This window comes from Felis catus, chromosome X (genome assembly GCF_018350175.1).
Source record: "Felis catus isolate Fca126 chromosome X, F.catus_Fca126_mat1.0, whole genome shotgun sequence".
NCBI lineage: Eukaryota > Metazoa > Chordata > Mammalia > Carnivora > Felidae > Felis > Felis catus.
Window position 1 is genome coordinate 10,716,932 of NC_058386.1, and position 10,528 is coordinate 10,727,459.

A 10,528-nucleotide genomic window follows, 5' to 3' on the forward strand; every position below is an offset into this window, starting at 1 on the left:
TCTTACTGACCCTCTATGCCTCATCTAGGAGTACAAATTCATTATAAACTGTAAGGACACGAAGCGCCCTGGGGGCCCAATCGTTTGAGTGTCCGACTCTGGCTTCAGCTTAGGTCATGATCTCCTGGTTCGAGACTTCGAGCCCCACATCACGCTCTGTGCTGACAGAGACTGCTTGGGATCCTCTCTCTCTCTCTCTCTCTCTCTCTCTCTCTCTCTCTCCCCCCTCTCTCTCAAATAAGTAAATAAACCTTAAAAAAGAAATTTAAACTGTAAGGACACATTTTGTCTGCTCCAATTACTTTTTGGGTGGCGTTTAATCACGTGTGCCCCCCACTCCTTTCTGTGTCATAATTACTCATGAATCTGGTCTCTGCGACAAAAATCTTCTCATGGGCAGAATCTTGGCTTGATCTTTGATTCTTAAAATCTATCTGCTTCTCCCTTACTGGAGTTCGTTTACTGGCACAGCAGGCACAATTTCTATATCGTGTAGCCTTTTCTCCTGTTTCTCAGAAAGATGGCTCCTTTCTGAGATGGCTCCTGATGGCTCCTTTGAAAACCCAAACCAATGGGAAGTCCACGAACTGGTCTTCAACTTTACTGTCACTGTATGGACAAGACAAAACAAAACACTGGGCTCTGTTTTGTGGAACTAAATGAAAATCTTAGCAAACCTTCACATATTTGAATACGCCAACAAAAGCACAGCCGACACAAAGTGGAACATCAAAGATTATGAACGAGAAAGCAACACCACTAATGCCCCCAGCTGCTCAAGTGGGGGGGTCAGAAGATACTGTCAAAGTTTGATGGGAAAAGAAATAGAGCTTTGTGAGGGCACCTAGGTGGCTCAGTGGGTTAAGTGTCCGACTCTTGATTTCAACTCAGGTCATGATCTCACAGTTTGTGGATTCGAACCCGGCGTTAAGCTCTGCACGGACAGTGTGGAGCCTGCTTGGTATTCTCCAGTCTTCCTCTCTCTCTGCCCCTCCCCTGTCTCTCTCCCTGTCTCTCAAAAGTAAATAAACATTAAAAAAAAATAGAGCTTTGGGACGCCTGGGTGGCTCAGTCGGTTAAGTATCTGACTTCAGCTCAGGTCATGATTTTGTGGTCCATGAGTTCGAGTCCCGCGTCAGGCTGTGTAGTGACAGCTCGAAGCCTGGAGCCTGGAGCCTGCTTTGGATTCTGCGTCTCCCTCTCTCTCTGCCCCTCCCCCACTCACGCTCTGTCTCTCAAAAATGAATAAATGTTAAAAAAAAATTTTTTTAATTAGAGCTTTGAGAGGATGGATAATGTAAGTGACATAAATTCTCATCTTTCACATCAAAGAGCCAGTAGATATTAGCTAAAGTTGGTAAAGAGAGAATTAAGCATATTACCAAGATTAGAGCCATTGCTACGACCCTATCATATCCGATGTCATTTATAAACATTTATTTTTTTTAATTTTTCTTTACTGTTTGTTTATTTTTGAGAGACAGAGTACGAGTGGCGGAGTGGCAGAGAGAGAGGGGGACACAGAATCCAAAGCAGGCTCCAGGCTCTGAGCTGTTGCACAGAGCCTGACGCAGGACTCGAACTCAAGAACTGTGAGACCACGATCGGACGCTTAACCGGCTGAGCCACCCCGGGGGCCCCTATAAATAAACATTTCTGATACCCCCTTGGCTCTCCACCAACGAAATCCAAATTAAAGAATAGATCAATATAACTCCTCAATTATAATGTAAACGAGAAGTGAAAGTAGTTTCTAATGTGTAGTGTTTCTCTCGATGTGTAAATACTCAGGCATGATTACACCGGAAGATGCAACCAAGTCACCCAGTGAGCGACCGAGCTGTCGAACTGCCATGAATGGGGCTGCTGAGATGCTGAACAATCGACCGAGATGCGATTGAGATGTGCTGTACTGGGCACTCGAATATGAAGAGCCGCCTTGCCATCAGCGTCGTGACGTCCAAAATGGTGAAGGAGCGGATAAAGTTCCAAGCAAAGCAAAGTGTGGTCTTCCCTCAATTTATACAGTAATTGTATTCCTGGAAAAAAAAAATTCACATTGCTTACAACCATCCCCAAATATCTTGTGTTTATATGTAAGATGAACTTATTTTTTAGGTACCAGTAACTAGAGGCAGATTTTTCATCTACATAAGTGTCCAGAAGACATTAAAAAATTGGTCAAGAAATGGGGACATGTCTTCATTGTGTGAGACTGTCCTGTGTACTGCTGGAGGCCGGTCACCCTGTCCTGGGCCCACTAAATGCCAACAGTGCCCCCTCCCCCTCCCGGTGACAACCCAGACTGCCCACACTGATACCCAAAAGGCCTCACATCCACAAGTCTGGATCGTGGAAGTGCTTCCAGAGAAATTCCAAAAAGAAGTAGTTGGAAGAGATTCCCTCTGCGAGTGAGGCTGGGCGACATTTTCTCTTTTTAAATTTTTTTTTTTTAACGTTTATTTATTTTTGAGACAGAGAGAGACAGAGCATGAACGGGGGAGGGGCAGAGAGAGAGGGAGACACAGAATTGGAAGCAGGCTCCAGGCTCTGAGCCATCAGCCCAGAGCCTGACGCGGGGCTCGAACTCACGGACCGCGAGATCGTGACCTGAGCTGAAGTCGGACGCTTAACCGACTGAGCCACCCAGGCGCCCCTGGGCGACATTTTCATCAAGGTCACTGTTCTATTGAATTCTTTTCATATGTATGAGCTATGACAGCTACATGTATTTAAATAAGGGACCCTTGCCCATCGAGTGGTTAGTTCTATGCCTTCTGGGCTCCTGAGACCTTATTTCCAGACATACACCATCTGTAAAATGGGTATAATCATAGTCCCCACCCCATACAGTTGTTGTAGGAAACTGGGTCTGGAGACGTGAGGTCATGTGACCCAGGTTGCACACCGAGCTCATGGCAAATCCAGATTTAGCTTCGAGCCCAGTGGTCTCCAAATCCAGGCTCTGTCTACTCCACCACGTTACCAGCCATAGAAAGTGTTTCTGGGTCGTAAGATTGCTGTCTGGGCACAAGGAACAAATGCAAAGCCTTGGCCAGGGGCCTGTCGTGGGGCATCTTTTAGAGTCAGTCTCCAGTTGGGCTGTGGCTTAGAGAAGAACGAATGGCCACGTCCTGCCACGCGTGTGTGTCTCCTGGAGTGACAGGCTGAGTGGGAGGAGGACGAGGCTAAGAGAGAAAAGAGCCGCATCCCAGGGGACCCCGCATCCCAGGGGGCTCAGGATCTGAAAGGGGGCTGAAAGCTCACCCCGCCCTGAAAACACAGCACATTTCTTGCTGTCTTTTTGCGAGAAAGCGCGATCCGCAAGTGATTTTCCTTTGGTTTGTACTGAGCATTTCCATCCGTGAGTCGGGGTTATGTCCACCCCTGCTGCTCGTGTCTTCCACGGGACACTCTACTTCGGGACGGTGGCTGAGTTAGCCGCACATGTGAATCCAGACCAGAGTTCCCAGCGGGCCCTCAGGAACTCACAAGACCGAAGAATATAGCTAATGGGACAGCGTGTCCATTTTTTGCACATGAAAAAATTAAAATAGAACCCCGTGCAGAGCTCAACATTATTTAATTAGCCCTTAATTTTCACCAGCCAACGATTTCTCTTATGCCCCGCACACTTCCCACTTGCCTGGTAACAGTGAATCTGGTAGCCTCTTAGAAAAAATAGCGTCACTTTACTTTGCCCTAGAGTTTTCCTATCTCCCCTCCCAAGTGATACTTGAAACCGTGTCACAGAATCTCTGAGTTAAAGGGAATTTTATAACTCAGTCTGACAAATCCTCCACATTCAGGAAAATCCGTTGTGCCCGATCTGTGGCCATCTGCCTTTCAGGCATATTTGAATTCTCTCAGCCTCCTGGTTGTTCTATGGCTGACATTCTGTTATTTCTAAAGTTCTTCTTCAAGTAGGGAGCTCTGAAAAAGATGTAACTCTCCAAGGGTGCATGGGTGGCTCTGGAGATTAAGCCTCCGACTCTTGATTTCGGTCAGGTCATGACCTCACGGTTTGTGAGTTCGAGTCCTGCATCAGGCTCTGCACTGACAGCACAGAGCCTGCTTGGGATTCTCTCTCTCCCTCTCTCTCTCTGCCCTTCCCCTGCTCACACATGCGTGTGCACTCTCTCTCTCTCAAACTAAATAAACTTAAACAAAAAGATGTAAGTCTCCAGCTGGTTAGGTTGAAACTCTTCCCTTGAGTTGGAAACACTCAAGTAATATGGATTTTGCTTGTTTTTATTGTGATAAAATACATATGACATAAAATTGACCACATTAAAGTGTAGAATTCAGTGGCATTTACTACATTCACAGCGGGGTGCAGACAACATCACTGTTCAGTTCTAAAACACTGTCACCAGCCCAAAGGAAAACCATCCTGTTAAGGTGTCGTTCTCTAATGCCCCTGCCCCATTCCTGTTTTTATAGCTGGATAATATTCCATTGTATGGATAGACTACAGTTTGCTTAGCCATTCACCCATGGGACACTTGAGTTGTTTCCACCTTTTGGCTAGTGTGAACTACACTTCTGTGAACAGCCAGTGTAAAAGTATCTGTTCTAGTCCTTGCTTTAAATTCTCTTGGATGTATATACACCTAGTGGAATGGCTGGGTCAGGTGGCAATTCGATGTTTAATGTTCTGAAGAACCGCCACAGTGTCTTCCACATTGGCTGCGCCATTTTACATTCCCAACATGAGCGTCTGAGGGTTCCGATTTCTCCACGTCTTTGCCAATACTTATTTCCCATTTTTTAAAATTACAGCCATCCTGGGCACATGGGTGGCTCAGTCGGTTAAGTACCCAACTCTTGGTTTCGGTTCACGTCATGATCTCACAGTTCATGAAATCGAGCCCCACATGGGGCTCTGCGCTGAACAGTGCAGGGCCTGTTTGGGATTCCCCCTCTCTCTCTCTCTCAAAATAAATAAATAAGCTTAAAAAAAATTATAGCCACCCTAGTGGGTGTGAAGGAATCTATTTTTCAAGACCTCCTTGACATGGCCTCCAAGCCCTGCCCAAGCCCACCCTAACCTCTCATTGCCTGCCCCCATTCTCCATGCTTCTGCCTTGCTGCCCTCACAGGCCCTCCCTCCCAACGCAGGGCCTTTGCATGTGCCCTTTCTCCTGCTTCTTTGCCTTGCTAGAATCCACACATTATTTGACTCAAAACCAGAGCATCATTTCCCCAGGGAAGCCGTCCCGGGCCTCTCCACTAAGTCGAATGCCCCAGTTGACAGTCTTACGGCACCATCCACCTCCCCTTTCTGGGACCTCCCACAGCTGCAATTTTACTTCGGATTCTGCGAATATACAATGTATGTTTTTCTCCTCCATTGGGCCATAATCATCGTGGGAGCAAATTAAAATGTGCCGATGAATGAGTGAAAAACTCTCTGAGGACTCTTGTGAGACTTTGAACTTGTGGCTAACTAAAATCTGGACGGGTTTTGAACATAAAGTTTCTAAATCCATGTCCCGTCTCCTCCTTCCGAGGCCTCTGTTTCTACAATAATAGTCTTCTGTCTGTCCTGCATCATCCGTATTTCCCTTTCAAGTGGATCTTTCCCACTGGTTCACATACATGTTGTAGCTACTGCCTTATTTTCTTGCTCCTCTTCTTAGTAAAACTTCTGGGAAGAGCATCCATACTGGCCCACACTTCCTCACCTCTCACTCTCTGAAGCCTGCTCCAATAAGCCTGCGTCCCCATCATTCTGTGGAAACCACTCTTGTCAAGGACACAAATGGTTGCCGTGTGGCAGGATGGGATTCTTGCAGTGGATGCCTCCATTCTTCTGGAAACATGTTCTCATCTCAGCTTCTATGAAGCCACACATTGCTGGTTTTCCTTCTACTTCACCGGAGGCAACTTCTCAGTCTGCTTTGCTACTACGGAAAATTGTCTTGTCATGGCAATGTTTATTTTTCTTGTCAGTTTCAGGCCTGGATTGGATGCTCCGGGTGGGCAAGGACCTTCTTTATCTTCATCACCGCTATAACCTCCTTGCACAGAATGTATCAGATGCTCGTGTTTTTGTTAAATAAACGAATATCTCCTCCATTTGAGCTTATATAACTTTGAACCCAAGAGACTCGTTAAAATTCTTGTATAAAACATATCACGACATCTTAACAGCATCAGCCTGAGTTTTGAGTCTTCTACCGAAAACACCAGCTACCCGTCCTACTTGCAGTGAACACGCCTTGTGAATTTTCATCCATCTTGTGGATAAAAATATTGACAATGACAATCTTTCTTCCTCCTGGTTGACCTCAACTTATTGACCAGCATGATTGTTTTCAGCCTGCTAGGTAATCCTTGATTGTGTTGACACCCAGCACACATTTCTGTACGTTGCCCACAAGGAAATGACAACTTGTGTTGTGGAAAAAGGCCACTGTCTGTTTACCACACACGGAGTCCTGGGTTGATTCAGCTGTTCAGCTGGGGCAGACACCTGTTAACAGGGTGATTTCCAAAATGCACCGCGAGCAAGGTCCATTTAAAACTCAGAAAGAGGAACAGATGTAACAATTACGCAACCCTTGCATATTTCAATGCCCAGCAACCGCCTCATGGAAAATGAGCCAGTTCTTGTACCATATTGAAACCAAGGTCAAGGAACACCTGTAGTGCTACTGTTTCTGTTGCTCTGATGAGGCCATATTATATGGCTCCAGGAGCCTCCTCTCCCCCTCTCCTGTGAATGGCTCTCCCTCTGCTTCAACCCTTCCCAAAGTCCACAGAGGATGTTGAGCATACCCCCGTTCTCTCATCTAGAAACCTTATCCAGGGAACCAATGAAGTTGGAGGGGTGTGTGTGAGGCAAGGGACCGCTGTATCTTAATATACACTATGCCTCATGATCATCTCTTTCTTTTAAAAATGCTTGGAGATCTTCCTTGTCACTCTACCATGCATTTGTAGATGCTACACATCACTGAATATTTTCCCCAACGGATTCCTGACATAGAGGTGGGCAGGGTGAGCATTATCAAAACGTTAAGACTAGGAGTGGTGTGTGCCTCAGCCATGGTTGTAAGACTCCGGATGATTGGAATAGAACTTGTAGACTGGAGCCACATGATTCTTATCAATTTCCCTTCCCACCCACCAATATCAGCATCAGTTAGAAGTGTGCTGCAGAGGGGCACCTGGATGGCTCAGTCAGTTAAGGGTCCCACTTCAGCTCAGGTCATGATCTCACAGTTTGTGAGCTCAAGCCCCACGTCAGGCTCTCTGCTGACAGCTCAGAGCCTGGAGCCTGCTTCAGATTCTGTCTCCCTCTCTCTGTGACCCTCCCCTGCTCACACTCTGTCTCTGTCTCTCTCTCGAGAATAAATAAACACTAAAAAAAATTATTAAAAAAAAAAAAAGAAGTGTGCTGCAGTGACCAGGCGACATGGTGTTTTCTTTCAGGTAAGCGACCGAACTCCTTTGAACCTGTTTCCTTGCGCTTGAAAGGCAGAAAAGGCTACTACTGGCCCGTGCTACCTTGTGAAATTTTGAGGAGGCTCAGAAGAGTATTTGGAAACACATGGTTTAAGGTAAAGCCCTGTCTCCAGGCTTACTATTTTTGTTGTGATTGCCATGATCTGTCAAGTCAACGTCTCCTTCTCTCTCATTCCCTTTGGAGACTCATGCTTCAGTCCAGTTTCCTGGTGTATCTTGACATGATGCAAAGAGTCTGTGATCATATCTGCAACGCCCTAGCTAGAATCCTGGGATGTAAACTGTCAGGCCTGAAATCCTGGACTCACGTTAAAGGAGGAGTTCATTCCCAGCTTACCTGGAGACACACTAAGGACCAGCTAGACCCTTCTCCCTGTGTTCCTCTGTGTCCTCAGTCCCCTGCTGATGTTTGTTGAATGAATGAATGAATGAATGGATGGATGGATGGATATAAAGAGCAGAGAGGCCTGGGATCAAACATCACCTTGAGCGCTTCTTAGGGCCTCAGTTTCCCACTCTGCAAACTGAAAATAATAGACCCCTCGCAGGGTTGGGAGGAGGATTTAAATAATAGCTTTAATAATAATAATAAATAAGAGATAATAATAAATAGATAAATAATAGCTAATAATAGCTTCTCCTTCCTGCATTCAATTTACCCTCAGTGCCCCTTGCATAATGGTTATCTGCTTTACATTTTACTCTTTCTTTTCAATTTTTGTTCCTTGTTACAAGGCAGAAGCAAATGAGGAAGCCGATGGTTTTGCCCTCTCTCTGTCATCCGATCTGCCCCAAACCTTACTTCTATCCAATCTCTGTCCCTCTTTTGTCTAGTCAGGAATCAAAAAATATCCTTTGTACTTTGTGGGTCACAAATAAAAGCACAGCACACACAAGGATAAAATGTTGGCAAATCAGCCCACCTACACAATGTCCTTTTTCTCACAAGGCAATCAAAAACCGTAATTCTGATTTGAAAAACTTGTGCTTTTCTGTTTTCTTAAAATGCAATTGAATTTGAGATAAAGAGTCAAAATCCTTTAAGAGAATTACATCTCCAAGCAGGTCATATTTGGGGAGCAGTTTCCCAACATGTAAACTGAATAACGATTGCTTTAGAATAATCATAATTACATCCCCAAACGGGAATTTTTATCTCGGTTAATTTTTTTCTTTGTACTGTCAAATGACGGCTTCTAAAGCAATTATGAAACACTGCACTATTTTTCGCCACTGAAAAGCATGCCCATTACCCTTCGCAGCTCCCTGTTTCCCTGCCATGCAGGCATTTGCAAACGGTGGTTTTGTGATTTAAACTTAATCAAGCAAACTGCCATCTAGGAAGCTCATTTGCCAAATGACCTTTGAGAGCGTCTATCTTTGTATCACGGCGAAGGGCCGGGACAACATCTGTAGGCGTGCCTCCGTGGAGGTACGGTTAATCCTCCCTGGGTTTGGTTTCCACTTTCCTAAGGAGTTTTGTGTGGGCGGTGGGAGCAGATTGGCCATCAGAAAAAGCCAAGCTCCCTTTCCTTGGTGGAAGACGGGCCCCCTGCGCAGCAGCTGTGCGCGGGTGTCTTTGCATCCCCTGGGTATGACTTGGCGTCTTGGGTCTGTCCCACGGTTCCCTGGTGCCCGCCGCGTTGTGTCTTGCGTCTCCGATGGCCCCCTTGGACCTGGCTCCCTCCTTGGAGAATTATCGCATCCTAGTCAGAAGGGCGGGTGGTGATAGGGTGCTGATGGGTGGCACTCTGCCCCAGAAAAATACATGCAGCTGAGGGGTGTGACCCAGTGATCCAGCTAAGAATGGGCTTTGAGGTCAAGTGGACTGGGCTCGAATCCTGCCCTGGCTTCACCGAAGCCGCAGGGACGAGAATCTGTTCGAGCAGCCTTCCTCCTCTGCAGAATGGGACAGGAATCGGGCCTCCCTTATTTTTTTTTAAGTAGGCTCAGCATGAGGCTTGAACTCAGACCCCAAGGTCAAGAGTGGTGTGCTCCACCAGCCGGGCCAGCCAGGCGCGCCTGGAATCGGGCCTCTCTTAGAAGAATTGTTTTGAGGACTCAAGGGGTGAATGCACTCAAAGAGCATAGTGCAAGGCCGTGCTTCCAGAAAGGGCTTCATAAACAGGAACTACAGCTACCACGTCGGGAGGGCGGCCCCGGGAGGACTGAGTGTGGCTGAGCAGTACCACGTCTTCACTCCTTATGCTTGGCTTCTTCAGAAAGCGTTGTTTATCGAGGCCCTTGGGTAGCTCAGTCGGTTGAGCATCCAACTTCGGCTCAGGGCCGAATCTCGCGGTTGGTGAGTTCAAGTCCTATGTCGGGCTCTGCGCTGACGGCTCACGGCCTGGAGCCTGCTTCCGATTCTGTGTCTCCCTCTCTCTCTCCCCCTCCCCCACTGGCACGCATGTGCACGCGCTTTCTCTCTCAAAAATAAACTTTTTTTTTTAAAAAAGAAAGGTACTGTTTATTGGGTCCTTTGAGTTTGTGCGTGGCCCAAGAACACCTTCCAACTGGACAGCGACTTCCAAGCTTTTACTGTGTATAGTGGCTTTTGTCGAAGCCACTGGCTGCACAGACCCATTCTCCCACCCCCATCCTTGGGCAGACGCCTGGCAGCTGTCTCCCTTGCTGTTCCCACATCTTCCTTATGATCACGGACTGTTCTCAATCTGGCCTTTTCTGATTTCCTTTTCCTTCCTTATTCCTCCGCCTCCTCAATATATATATATATATATATATATATATATATATATATATATAATCATTTTTTTTTTGGCTTCCATTTCCTGCTCTGATTCCCACCCGCCCCAGGCTGACGACACACATCGTGTGGCAGTCTTCCTATCTGATGCCACTCTCCGTGCCGACCCAGCTGCAGAGAGAGCTGGGGCATCCTTCCCAGGCTCTTGCGAGAGCCAGAGCCAGAAGGCAGCATTTCCTTGAGTGGACTCTTCCCAGTCTTGCTTTCCAGGAGGGTGAGGCCGAGTAATGTCGTGTGCCCGTCGGTCCCTAGGAGCAGCGGAGCGTGCTCTCTGTGAACATCTCCTCTGAG

General features: G+C 46.8%; 1 long non-coding RNA gene across 3 annotated transcripts in view; it reads right to left on the minus strand.

The window, feature by feature from the left end:
• Nucleotides 1-1,184: 1,184 nt before the first annotated feature.
• LOC109496437 overlaps nucleotides 1,185-10,528 on the minus strand; it is a 43,902-nt gene continuing 34,558 nt past the window's right edge. For all 3 annotated transcript variants that reach the window (XR_006593137.1, XR_002739869.2, XR_006593138.1), the window contains one exon: nucleotides 1,185-2,039. This is a non-coding gene — a long non-coding RNA (uncharacterized LOC109496437). The remainder of the gene's footprint in view (nucleotides 2,040-10,528) is intronic.